The sequence below is a fragment of the Candoia aspera genome, chromosome 7 (assembly GCF_035149785.1).
Source record: "Candoia aspera isolate rCanAsp1 chromosome 7, rCanAsp1.hap2, whole genome shotgun sequence".
NCBI lineage: Eukaryota > Metazoa > Chordata > Lepidosauria > Squamata > Boidae > Candoia > Candoia aspera.
The window spans coordinates 37,811,334-37,825,360 of record NC_086159.1 but is presented as its reverse complement, the minus strand read 5'-3'; positions in this window follow the sequence as shown (position 1 = coordinate 37,825,360).

Genomic DNA, 14,027 nt, shown 5'->3' with positions numbered 1-14,027 from the left:
ATTTTTTGTCCTTCAGATTTAAAGAAAAGAAAAGGATTATGTTGCAAATACATCTGGAAAATACGGCCTTAGTCTTTGTTTTATTTTATTTATTTTCATGTGATTAGTGCAGTAGAGTGACTTTGTGGGAGGAATCGACCATTGCATGTCTCTAAGGGTTGATGAGAACTGTTCAGTTCTTGTAAATAATCTTGTAAGCTTAAAAAAATAATACAGCAGGAACTGTTCCAAAGGCTGTCTTGGAAGCCTATATCTGAAATATTATGTAAATCAGAAGTGATATCTAGTCTAGTTTGTGTGAACTGGCTGTTAATTATTTGGCTGTTCCTGGGCTTTTTTTCTGAAGGACATCCTAGTGCTGAGCCTGTATTCCCATATGCAACGCCTTTTGTGTTTTTTGTATTTCTTGCAGGAGAGGACACTTCATGAAGAGAAGCCAGCACATTGTGCAGCTTGGAGTACTTGTGTTTTTATTAGTTACTAGACTGTTCAGTCTCCTTATACTTATTGTGAGTTGAGATGGGGGGAATAAGAACTATAATTGACCTCCTGTGCTTGGAGGTGTCAGTTTAACTACTTTGCTGTTTCTTATATTGAAGACATGATGAATTATCATCAGAACTGTCTGTTGACTAATTTAGAAGACAATCCTGATAGAAATGATGCTTTTCAACTTTCAAAATAATACCGTTCTTAGAAATAGCTATATAATACTTTGAAGAGGATCTTCAGAAATGGGCATATTTATATTTATATGTATTTATATTTATACCGTATTATTTTAGTGATACGTTACTTTTATCATCTGTAAAATGATAAAAGTGATAAAAAAATTGGCTCAGAGTGGTTGTATATGAGAATTGGGTGGTAAAGAAATGTGACAAATAAATAAACAAATAAATAAATATTATTGCATGCATAAAGTTCATATACAGTATTTAGGCTGTGTTCACAAAATATACTTAACCAGGTCAGCTAACAGCTGCATTCACACACCATAGTAAGCTTAGTTAGTAGTAACCCTGGATAGTATTAACCTTGTTTTATGACTTAATGTAGTGTGAATGGAATCTGTAGTTTATCATAGATAATGTGGTATAATGGTTAAGGTATCAGTGTAGGATAAGGAAGATCAGTGTTCATGTCTGTCCTCAGCCACGAAAATATATTGGGTGACTTTGAACAGTTCTATGGCATTGTTGATACAGGAAAAAATGGAGGTGGTAGTGCTAGGTAAGTTATCTTGAGCTCCTGGAGCAAAGGTGGGATAGAAACCTATCAAATAAATTATCTATGGTTCAGTGTGTTATACAAGCCCAGAAAATCTGAGCATGTGGATAAGGTGTTGTCAAGATTGTTCTCTGCCAGCTGTAACTTGGTTGCCTACCATTCTGGCTAGTGGCCAAATGTATTACCCCCTGGATCTTGGAGATTGTCAATGCCTCATTATGGGAAGAGGAGTTGTCTGCAATTCCCTTAAGGAAGCTGTGGCGTGCCATCTTGTTAAGATTTTCCCTGGATTTGATAATCTTGAAGAAGGTTGTTAAGACAGTGATGGTGGACACCACCCTGGAAGAAGTGGATTATTTGTATGCTTTTCAGTCAAGGTTCAGACCCGGGGTTGGGATGAGATTGCATTGGTTGCTCTTCTTGATAATCTATCAGCTGATTTAAAAAGACCTGGATAGGCCTAGTGGTCTTTTCCTGGTTCTTTTAAACCAGCTGATGGCTTTTGATACCATCAAAAGGACTACCTGCAAAGACTTGGGAGTAGGGGCACTGTTGTGCAATGGTTTTACTCCTTCAGCAGGAGACTTCAGTCCATAGTGGCAGAGGATGAGATGTTGGCCCAGAAGCCCCTGACCAATTGATGCCACAAGGCTCAGTCCTCTCCCCATCCTCTTTAACATTTATATGAAGCTGCTGGGTAATGCCATCTGACAGTTTGGGGTGTGGTATCATGAATGCACTGATTATATTCAACTTTACATTGCCACCCCATGCCGTAGAGCTGATGCTATCTACATCTTATCCAGGAACTTGGAAACTGGTTGTGGATGGGACAGAAAAGATTGAAATTGAACCCAGGCAAGAAGGAATTGCTGTTTGTTCATCAAGGTTTTCTTGATTAGACAAAGTCATATTTTTAGTCAGCATCTTTGTTTTTTGTTTATTTACTTTAAGTCCTGCCAATGACCCAAATTATTTCAATTTCTTCATTCCGCAGTATCCAAAGGGTCCTGTAATATCAAAACTAAATAATCAGCGAAAGCCCTCAGTTTAAAGATCTCTTTTTTTTAATCTTTAGGCCCTTTATTTGTTCATCTTGTCTAATATCTCTATTAAAAACTTCCAACACCAAGATAAAGAGCAAAGGACATCCTTGTCTTGTTCCTGTTTCTATATGACATGGGTCAGTTAACTCATCATTCACAATGATGCTTGCTTTTTGAGGTGTATAGATTGATTGACTATACAATCTATACACCACAGTGTTTCTCAACCTTAGCAACTTTAAGATGTCTGGACTTCAGCTCCCAGAAGTCCCCAGTCAACATGCTGGCTGGAGAATTCTGAGATTGAAGTCCAGACATCTTAAAGTTGCCAAGGTTGAGAAACATTTCAACATTTAACATTTTAACAGTGCTTGTCTTGGGCACTGAAACAAGATAGATTTTTAAAGAACTTTTAAACTTTTAAACTTTTCTGCTTAACAATAAACTTAGTGGTGGTGGGGAATTCTAGTTTTTTGAAAGAAATTATTTTGCCAACAATTAAAGAGAGAAAAATAAGGAAGCCTAAATTAGTGGCTAAGACAGCACAGAGAGTCAAAGAGCAAGAAAAGTAGAGAATGTATGTTAGTATTAGTCATAAATTATATGGGAAATTATACACAAATTGTAAATATATTGATGAAATAAAACACAATTTATTTGTATTAGTTTGGATATTAATAATTTCGTAATATATTAGAAAAAGTTACTTATTAATCAATAATTTAAGAAGGATGAGGGAAGGGTTATTTTGAATTTTATTTTTTCTCTGATGATGTAATGTCTTGCGTGTATGTTTGATCATGATCAACATGCATAATTTGTTTTATAACTTTATGTAAATTAGGAGAATGACTTAAATTATGCAATAATTTATTTTGCTGGAGGCTGAGATGGGAAGCAGTAAAATGTTGTTCTTGCACCTTTAGAAGACAATACTGATGTGCATTTCTCATGCATGGAGTGAGACATCAATCAGGGAAAAAACAAGTAGAGCTGGGTGATTCATTCTTGGATTAACTGAAACTCAGGTCATTCTTCTCAAGCCAATCCAAGGGCTCAGACAATTGATCTAACTTCTGGGCCAGCTCCTCAGCTTCCAACTCCTACTGCCTTTCCATTTATTTACTTTTCAAGCAGTAGCAGCTAGAAAGACAGCATGTTATTTGGTGAAATGAAGACGGTTTTTCCTTTTCTTGCTTCAGTTTACTGCATATCCTGCAGAGCAATACTCTGCCCAAAACCTGAGGAACTGTGGAATGAAATTCTTCCAAAGATAAAAGGAGACAAAGAGGCTAAACAGCCACTCTTCAGATCTCTAAAGCATGTTGTATAAATACAAAGGAAAGAAGAATGTATTTGGTTGAAGAAATGATGGTTGATATTTTCCTTTTCCATAAAGCATGAAGCTGAAAGGAGTTACCCACCCAAACCAGGTTCTGATTAAATAATAAATGTGAATCAGACTCTAGCTTCTTATCCTGGTTGGCTCTAAGATTAATTCAAGCCCTTCTGATTTGTAAAAAAATGAGAAACACTAGTATTATGTAAGCCAGACAATATTGTTTGAACAAAGGTCTTTGTGTCCTAGGACCTTTTATGCCTGCACTGTAGCCAGGAGGAACTCTGGAAAATGCCATTTCTGTGGAATTCTGTAACCTCGCTAAGGGCACAGGCACCCCCCACCCCCCAAAAATTGCTTTTCAGGATTCTTGAAACTGTATCTTCCAATCTTATTGGGCAGGTTGATTTTTAGTTATGACTGTGGATTCAAACATATCAAAATCATTTTGTTTGTGTGTATTTTGAGAATTTATCACACTATGATATTTACATTATAGTAATTTCATATTGATTTCTGGTAAATGAAAACAACATGTATTTCATAAAACATCAAGGGGAATGACAGATATAACTAAGGATTCTTCATAAGCTGAAGACAATGAAGTCTGAAGAGCTTTTTTTTGTTCTTGTTTTGTTTTCCAATCATGAAAAACATAGTTGGGCCAGAAAGTGGGTTGATCAGACTTATATAAATGGAAATTTAAAATCTGCTATAGGAGTTTTGATTAAGAAATATTTTAATTATACAGCTAAACTAGAAAATTTGGTTTCTAAGGGACATTACATAATTTCAGTTGTGAAAAATGGAGATTACTGGGTGGCTTGAATAAATTTTTATGATCCAACCAAAGACGAACCTGATATATTGAATATTCCTCAATATCACTGCTGGGATTTTACTTTAATCAATTATGAATACTTGATAGATACTTGAATATCTAACTAGCATGTCACAGAATATTTTAATATATTGGTTGGTTGGTTGGTTGATAGATTAGAGCCAGTTTGGTCTAGTGGTTAAGGCAATGGGCTAGAAACCAGGAGACTGAGAGTTCTAGTCCCACCTTAAGCATGAAAGCCAGCTGGGTGACCTTGGGCCAGTCCCTCCCTCTCAGCCCAACTTACCTCACAGGATTGTTGTTGTTGTGGAGACAATAGGAGGAGGGAGCATTAGGTATGTTTGCTGCCTTGAGTCATTTATAAAAATAATAAAGGTGGGATAAAACAAAAAATCTAAAAAAAACCTGTTATTTTAGAAGGCAAATTTAATATTGGTTCAATTACAGTTTCTAATCATTGTTGTTGTTGTTTATTCGTTTAGTCGCTTCCGACTCTTCGTGACTTCATGGACCAGCCCACGCCAGAGCTTCCTGTCGGTCGTCAACATCCCCAGCTCCCCCAGGGACGAGTCCGTCACCTCTAGAATATCATCCATCCATCTTGCCCTTGGTCGGCCCCTCTTCCTTTTGCCTTCCACTCTCCCTAGCATCAGCATCTTCTCCAGGGTGTCCTGTCTTCTCATTATGTGGCCAAAGTATTTCAGTTTTGTCTTTAATATCATTCCCTCAAGTGAGCAGTCTGGCTTTATTTCCTGGAGGATGGACTGGTTTGATCTTCTTGCAGTCCAAGGCACTCTCAGAATTTTCCTCCAACACCACAGTTCAAAAGCATCGATCTTCCTTTGCTCAGCCTTCCTTATGGTCCAGCTCTTGCAGCCATATGTTACTACAGGGAACACCATTGCTTTAACTATGCGGGCCTTTGTTGTCAGTGTGATGTCTCTGCTCTTAACTATTTTATCGAGATTTGTCATTGCTCTTCTCCCAAGGATTAAGCGTCTTCTGATTTCCTGACTGCAGTCAGCATCTGCAGTAATCTTTGCACCTAGGAATACAAAGTCTTTCACTGCTTCTACATTTTCTCCCTCTATTTGCCAGTTATCAATCAAGCTGGTTGCCATAATCTTGGTTTTTTTGAGGTTTAGCTGCAAGCCAGCTTTTGCACTTTCTTCTTTCACCTTCATCATAAGGCTCCTCAGTTCCTCTTCACTTTCAGCCATCAAAGTGGTATCATCTGCATATCTGAGATTGTTAATGTTTCTTCCAGAGATTTTAACTCCAGCCTTGGATTCCTCAAGGCCAGCTTGTCGCATGATGTGTTCTGCATACAAGTTGAATAGGTAGGGTGAGAGTATACAGCCCTGCCGTACTCCTTTCCCAATCTTAAACCAGTCCGTTGTTCCGTGGTCTGTTCTTACTGTTGCTACTTGGTTGTTATACAGATTCTTCAGGAGGCATACAAGATGACTTGGTATCCCCATACCACTAAGAACTTGCCACAATTTGTTATGGTCCACACAGTCAAAGGCTTTAGAATAGTCAATAAAACAGAAATAGATGTTTTTCTGAAACTCCCTGGCTTTTTCCATTATCCAGCGGATATTGGCAATTTGGTCTCTAGTTCCTCTGCCATTTCTAAACCCAGCCTGTACATCTGGCAATTCTCGCTCCATGAACTGCTGAAGTCTACCTTGCAGGATCTTGAGCATTACCTTACTGGCATGTGAAATGAGTGCCACTGTTCGATAGTTTGAACATTCTTTAGTGTTTCCCTTTTTTGGTATGGGGATATAAGTTGATTTTTTCCAATCTGATGGCCATTCTTGTGTTTTCCAAATTTGCTGGCATATAGCATGCATTACCTTGACAGCATCATCTTGCAAGATTTTGAACAGTTCAGCTGGGATGCCGTCGTCTCCTGCTGCCTTGTTATTAGCAATGCTTCTTAAGGCCCACTCAACCTCACTCTTCAGGATGTCTGGCTCTAGCTCACCGACCACACCGTCAAAGCTATCCCCGATATTGTTATCCTTCCTATACAGGTCTTCTGTATATTCTTGCCACCTTTTCTTGATCTCTTCTTCTTCTGTTAGGTCCTTGCCATCTTTGTTTTTGATCATACCCATTTTTGCCTGGAATTTACCTCCAATGTTTCTAATTTTCTGGAAGAGGTCTCTTGTCCTTCCTATTCTATTGTCTTCTTCCACTTCCGCGCATTGCTTGTTTAAAAATAATTCCTTATCTCTTCTGGCTAACCTCTGGAATTTTGCATTTAATTGGGCATATCTCCCCCTATCGCTGTTGCCTTTTGCTTTCCTTCTTTCTTGGGCTACTTCTAGTGTCTCAGCAGACAGCCATTTTGCCTTCTTGGTTTTCTCTTTCTTTGGGATGTATTTTGTTGCCGCCTCCTGAACAATGCTGCCAACTTCTGTCCATAGTTCTTCCGGGACCCTATCTACTAAGTCCAGTCCCTTAAATCTATTCTTCACCTCCACTGCATATTCCTGAGGAATATTCGTGAGCTCATATCTAGCTGATCTGTGGGTCTTCCCTAATCTCTTTAGTCTGATCCTAAATTGTGCAAGAAGAAGTTCATGGTCTGAACTACAGTCAGCTCCAGGCCTAGTTTTTACCGACTGTACAGATGTCCGCCACCTTTGGCTGCAAAGGATGTAATCAATCTGATTTCGGTGTTGTCCATCTGGTGAAGTCCATGTGTAAAGCCGTCTCTTAGGTTGTTGGAAGAGAGTGTTTGTTATGCAGAGTGAATTGTCTTGGCAAAATTCTATCAGCCTATGTCCTGCTTCGTTTTGTTCTCCCAGGCCATACTTACCTGTAATTCCAGGTGTCATTTGACTGCCCACCTTAGCATTCCAGTCTCCTGTGATGAAAATAACATCTCTTTTAGGCGTGTTGTCCAGTAGGTGCTGCAGATCCTCATAGAACTGCTCTACTTCAGCTTCTTCAGCATTTGTGGTTGGGGCGTATATTTGGATCACTGTGATGTTAGATGGCTTGCCCTGAATTCGAATTGAGATCATTCTGTCGTTTTTGGGGTTGTATCCAAGCACTGCTTTAGCCACTTTACTATTAATTATGAAGGCTACTCCATTTCTTCTGTGGTCCTCTTGTCCGCAGTAGTAGATCTGGTGGTCATAATGTAATATGTTTCATTACAAAAATACTTTATTGTTAGATCATTCTCAGTTTGTTGATCAACAGCAACAGCGTAAGCATAATGTTTGGTTTTCAAATAAATAGTCAACTACTGTGAAGATAGCCTTTGAAACATTTATACATGGTAGGACAGGACTTATGCCTCTCAGAGGAAAAAAAACAGAGAATCACACTTGAAAGCTAGAAATGGAAGTAAAAGAAGTGTAGAACACCTATGTTAGGAGTTATATCCCTAATGTTTGTATCAGGCTCCCCTGGATAATCATCTGGAAATTACAGCTGCTCCAGAATTCAGCAGCATGTGCAGTTTGGGACACCCATGATTTGCCATGTTATACCACTGCTGCAGCAGCTTCACTGGCTTCCAGATTCTTTTTGGATGTGATTCAAAGAGCCACTATAGTTTTTACCTTTAAAGCCATTTCTTTGTGGGACCATGTCTCCCTGAGGGTATCTGCCCATTTCACTAAGTCTGTCAAGTTGGGTAAACTCCATATATTCTTGCCACCTTTTCTTGATCTCTTCTTCTTCTGTTAGGTCCTTGTGATCTTTGTTTTTGATTGTACCCATTTTGGCCTGGAATTTACCTCCAATGTTTCCAATTTTCTGGAAGAGGTCTCTTGTCCTTCCTATTCTATTGTCTTCTTCCACTTCTGCGCATTGCTTGTTTAAAAATAATTCCTTATCTCTTCTGGCTAACCTCTGGAATTTTGCATTTAATTGGGCATATTTCCCCCTATCACTGTTGCCTTTTGCTTTCCTTCTTTCTTGGGCTACTTCTAGTCTCTCAGCCGACAGCCATTTTGCCTTCTTGGTTTTCTCTTTCTTTGCGATGTATTTTGTTGCCGCCTACTGAACAATGTTGCGAACTTCTGTCCATAGTTCTTCCGGGAACCTATCTACTAAGTCCAGTCCCTTAAATCTATTCTTCACCTCCACTGCATATTCCTTAGGAATATTAGTGAGCTCATATCTAGCTGATCTGTGGGTCTTCCGTAATCTCCTTAGTCTGATCCTAAATTGTGCAAGAAGTTTGTGATCTGAACTACAGTCAGCTCCAGGTCTTGTTGTTACCGACTGTATAGATGTCTGCCACCTTTGGCTGCAAAGGATGTAGTCAATCTGATTTCGGTGTTGTCCATCTGGTGAAGTCCATGTATAAAGCCGTCTCTTAGGTTGTTGGAAGAGAGTGTTTGTTATGCAGAGTGAGTTGTCTTGGCAAAATTCTATCAGTTTATGCCCTGCTTCATTTTGTTCTCCCAGGCCATGCTTACCTGTAATTCCAGGTGTCATTTGACTGCCCACCTTAGCATTCTAGTCTCCCGTGATGAAAATAACATCTCTTTTAGGCATGTTGTCCAGTAGGTGCTGCAGATCCTCATAGAACTGCTCTACTTCAGCTTCTTCAGCATCTGTGGTTGGGGCGTATATTTGGATCACTGTGATGTTAGATGGCTTGCCCTGAATTCGAATTGAGATCATTCTATCATTTTTTGGATTGTATCCAAGCACTGCTTTAGCCACTTTATGATTAAGTATGAAGGCTACTCCATTTCTTCTGTGGTCCTCTTGTCACAGTAGTAGATCTGGTGGTCATTTGATGTGAAGTGGCCCATTCCAGTCCATTTCAGTTCACTGATGCCAAAAATGTCTATCTTTAATCTTGACATCTCACCAATAACCACATCCAATTTGCCCTGGCTCATAGATCTTACATTCCAGGTTCAAATGGTGTGTTGATCCTTAGAACATCGGATTCGCCGTTCACCACCAGCACCGTCAGCCGCTAGCCATCCTTTCGGCTTTTTGCTAGCTGCGTCATCACGTCTGGTGCTAGTTGAACTCATCCTCTGTTCCTCCCCAGTAGCATTTTGACCATCTTCCAACCTGGGAGTCTCATCTTCCGATGGTATACCGACATATCTCTGGTTGTACTGATCCATTTAGTTTTCACGGCAAGAATACTGGGGTGGGTTGCCATTACCTTCCCCAGGGATCGCATTTAGTCTGACCTCTCTGTCATGACCTTCCTGTCTTGGGTGGCCCTTCACGGTTTAGCTCATGGCATCATTGAGGTGCTCAAGCTCCAGCACCACAACAAGGTAACGATTCTTTGCTGAAGATTATTATATTATTAATAATAATATTGTTTTCTACTTTTTTTTACTGATTCCTTATTGTTTGTGAGCTGTCCAGGGTTATGCTGTAGCTATTCAAACTTTTAAATAATAAATAATTCTTCTCAAAGACTGGAAACCTTATATAGACTTTTTGTTGAAATAAGAAAGAAATGAATTGATGATTTATGGATCTGAAGATTAAGAAAGATAGGGATTAAATGAGGACCTGAAGGGACTAGTATAACATTTGAGAGGGAGGAGAGATAATAATATAATTATTCATTGAAAAGAAGGTTGGAAGTCATTTCTTAACTTTAGTTTTTTCTTTCCTTTTCTTTTCTTGCATTTTTTAAATTTCTTTTTCCTTCTTTCCTTTTATTTTTTTCTTTTGATTTGTCTTTTATTGTATGCAAAAATTCTTAATAAATATAAATAAAAAAAATTAGTTCAATTAAATAGGAGTTTGATCAATCATATGCTTTGAATGCTGAATACTCATTAAAGTATATTAAACCAATGCTTTAGGAATAGGGAGAACAATCTGGTAAATTATTGGTTCTCAACTGAAACAATTGAAAGAAAGTAAAATAATAACTGCAATAAAAGATAAATGGGAGATAATTCATAGTTAGTTAATTAATTCCCAATTTTTGGAATTTTATAAGGATTTATTTTCTGAAAATATAGAAATACCCATTTAAATGCTATGAGGTTTTGTTTTTTTTAATGGAATACATCTTCCAGAAATCTATGCTGCCAAATCAACAGATTTAGCTGCATGACTAACTTTATGGGGGGGAAAAACTGATAGTATTAATACAGTGAATATTGGAAAGGTCTCTGGGCCAGATGGAATGCCTACAGAATAGCTGGAAAAAAAATGACACTTCTGTCTTATTAACAGAATCGGGATATTCTGCTAATAATTATTCTTCAGAAGCAGCTGATTTTTAAAAGGTTAATAGAGAACAATCAACTACAACATAATGAATTAAAATTCTTTGAGGAACAGAGTATCTTTTAATGATGAACTATTCACATGTTGTATGGCTATAATGAATGTATGAAATTAAATTTTTCTGTTAGACAGTTCAAGCAGCATGCAAGGAAAATATCTGATCACTAGAGGCCACTATGACACTTAGTGGTTAACTATGTGACTTTCTTGAAGGTAGCTGGGCAAGGAAGTGAGCGCCATGAGGATTAAAGATAATGATGATATATTTTCAAATTCATCCATCCTAAGGCATCCCATTTTTCAACTCTTGACTCCTCAAAATCTTAATCCCAGAATGGCCTGAGTCAACTTAATTATGTGAGACTCTTCAACTTGCTCACAAAATCTTTATATGCTTCCTGTTCTTTCCAAACTTCAACTGACAATGTTCTCATTTCCACTATTGTGCAAAATTAGCTGCATTCTTTTAACAGATGAGCATGTTTGGCTTCTTTATTTCCAGCTTGATTTTTCTATTTCTGCCAAGCTTTTTACGAGTTCTGGCTACTTTTCTTGGAGAAAATACTAATTCTTTTTTCATTTCCTTCCTATTTAAAAAGAAGTTGGAGACTTAATAGCCATAAATTACATTAGATATTGGCTTACTGATAATTATCTCAATTCCAGTTAGAAATGCTGGTTAGAAGAGAGAGATCTCTCTTCTCTTTCCTAGTGGCACTACTATCATGCTATTGAATCAATTTTTAGAATAAATTTGGTGCCTGTCTCTCTGTATGCAAGTGCATTTGTGTGTATGCTTGTATGCAGACTGTAAAACTGCCAAATCTATTCCCATTATCTGCTTTAATATGTCCCTACCTTAAACATTACCTTGAAGACTTCTTTCTTCCAAAGTTGCATCATGTTTTGGACATAGAATCATTAGGTTTCCTGAGTACCCTCATTCCCTCCCATAATATCACATAGCTGTTTTAAATGTCATACCTCAGAGCTGAACTGGATGTCTGGATTACCAAACCTTTTAAAACATTTGGTTAAAAAAAGCCAAGACACTAATGGACAAGAAATGCAGGATGCCCAAAGATAGAATTCTTCTAATTAAGTAAAGCAATTTTATTTGGAAAAAGTCATGAGGAAAATTGTGAAAATCCCAGTATTTTATCTCATTCACAATGCCTTTCCTGCAGAATCCAATAAAGATCCTTGTTGTTTTATCTAGTTTCAGTTTTAGCTAGCAGTCCCAGCTCCTTCAATCTGTTAACCTATGTATAAGATTATGCCTGACTTTTTTGTGTGTGTTTGTGTGTTTGTGTGTGTGTGTGTGTGTGTAAGATCTCCAGAAGATTTTAATCAGGGAGGATGAGAGGTAATGTGTGGAAGGTGTGCAACAACTTACCCCAACCAAATCTTACCAGATCTGTTAGACTTCAACTCACATAAATGTTCAGGTGGCAAAATTATAGAAGTTGGGTTCAACATCGCAGAGGGCATGTTGGAGAAGACTGACAAGAAAACATCAGATTGGATATAGTTTTAGGCTGGTATGGTAAAAGCCTTAAATGAAATAACATATGTTGTTGATGGTTTGGGGCTTTTAAAAAAATATTATTTTATTATTATTATTATATCAATAGACATTCATATACACTATTTGGTTAAAGTCAAAGAATATTTCTTATCATACTATATTTATTGTACTAGTACTGTTTTGTGAACAGTGTTTATAAAAAGTATTTGACCATAATTCCTTCATTTCATTTCATTTCCATTTCCCCTTACCCCTTCTTTTTAATATTTGCCCTTTCATAACAACTGATGCATGTATACTATCCTCTCAGAATAATTCTTCATGCATTTGGTGAAGAAAATTCATGACACAGTAAATCCATTAGCCTTCAGGACACCTTAAGACTTTTCACTGTTTTTGTTGCAGCAGACAAATCATGATATTTTAATACCCTTTAGTTCAGTCTTATAAAGAAGCTTCCTATATAACGTGTTTTATATGATAAAAAACTAACACTTTATACAAGTAGAAATAAGAGCTGTTATTTTTACGTTTCTCTCATAATGGTGTTTTTTTTTATTTTAATAAATGTCTTTATTAATTTATTAATAACAATATTGTATGTACTATCTTAAGGCATATGATAATCCAGGTTTTAACATCAGCTATTTCATTTTATGAAGAACTGGATCCAGACTATATTATAGAGGATATTATAACCAACTGGACTCACTGCTTTGAATAGGACTAGAAAATGACAGTTAATCTGTGCCTTTCCAATAGGTTCACTTCCACTGCTTTGAATGGGAAAGCCTATATAACACACACCAGGATTTTGGAGTTTGCCAGTACTGTTTAATATAAAACATACATACATTGAAAATATTGTATTTTGAACAATTAAGAGGTATCCAAACTTTTCTTTAATGTGTCATGTTGAAAGAGACACAGTTGAATTTGGAGACAAAGATTCCAGAAATGTACAGCCATTTTTTATATTCTTGTTACTAAATAAAACCAGTTATAGAAATGTAAGAATAAAGTTTGCTTTCAGATATATTTTAAAAGAATATTTCCAGTTAATGCTCTTCTACTTCTGGCCAGTTGATGATTCCGTTTCTAACTGTAAATCTAGGCATTGCTAAACAAATAATCTGGATATCTCTTTACATTATATTTGAAAACAGTATTAAAATTCAAATTAATTAAAGTACATGAATGTCCCTTGTTGCACTGAAGAGCAATTTATTAATGTAGTAGGCCAATCTTGCTTAATTTATACATGCTTGCAGATTTACTGATCATAATCCACAGAGTACTTTTCTTAAGGAAATGGGAATTGTATTGGAATATTTTTAGCAGATTATGAACAGGAGCAGTGAGTGTGTGAACAAGGAGAGACAAATTGCACCTTTAAAACATTAGTTTTGTTCCCTAGAAGGTAGGAATGACAATGGAGAATTGGAGAATGAAGCAGAAAGTTGGGGACATGGCTACAAGTCCTTTCCCTGATGCTAACTGATATGGGTAAGATTACCTAATGCTTAGTACAACCTCAATTATATAATGAGACATGGCAGACCCTGGTGACCTTCATTATAAGCTGGGCGAGGCAGCACCATCTCCATTCCATGGTACCCCACTGAAAGTGTCAATAGCCATAGTAAAGGTAAAGGTTTCCCTTGACGTAAAGTCCAGTCGTGTCCGACTCTAGGGGGCGGTGCTCATCTCCGTTTCAAAGCCTTGGAGCCGGCGTTGTCATAGACACTTCCGGGTCATGTGGCCAGCATGACGACTCGGAACGCCGTT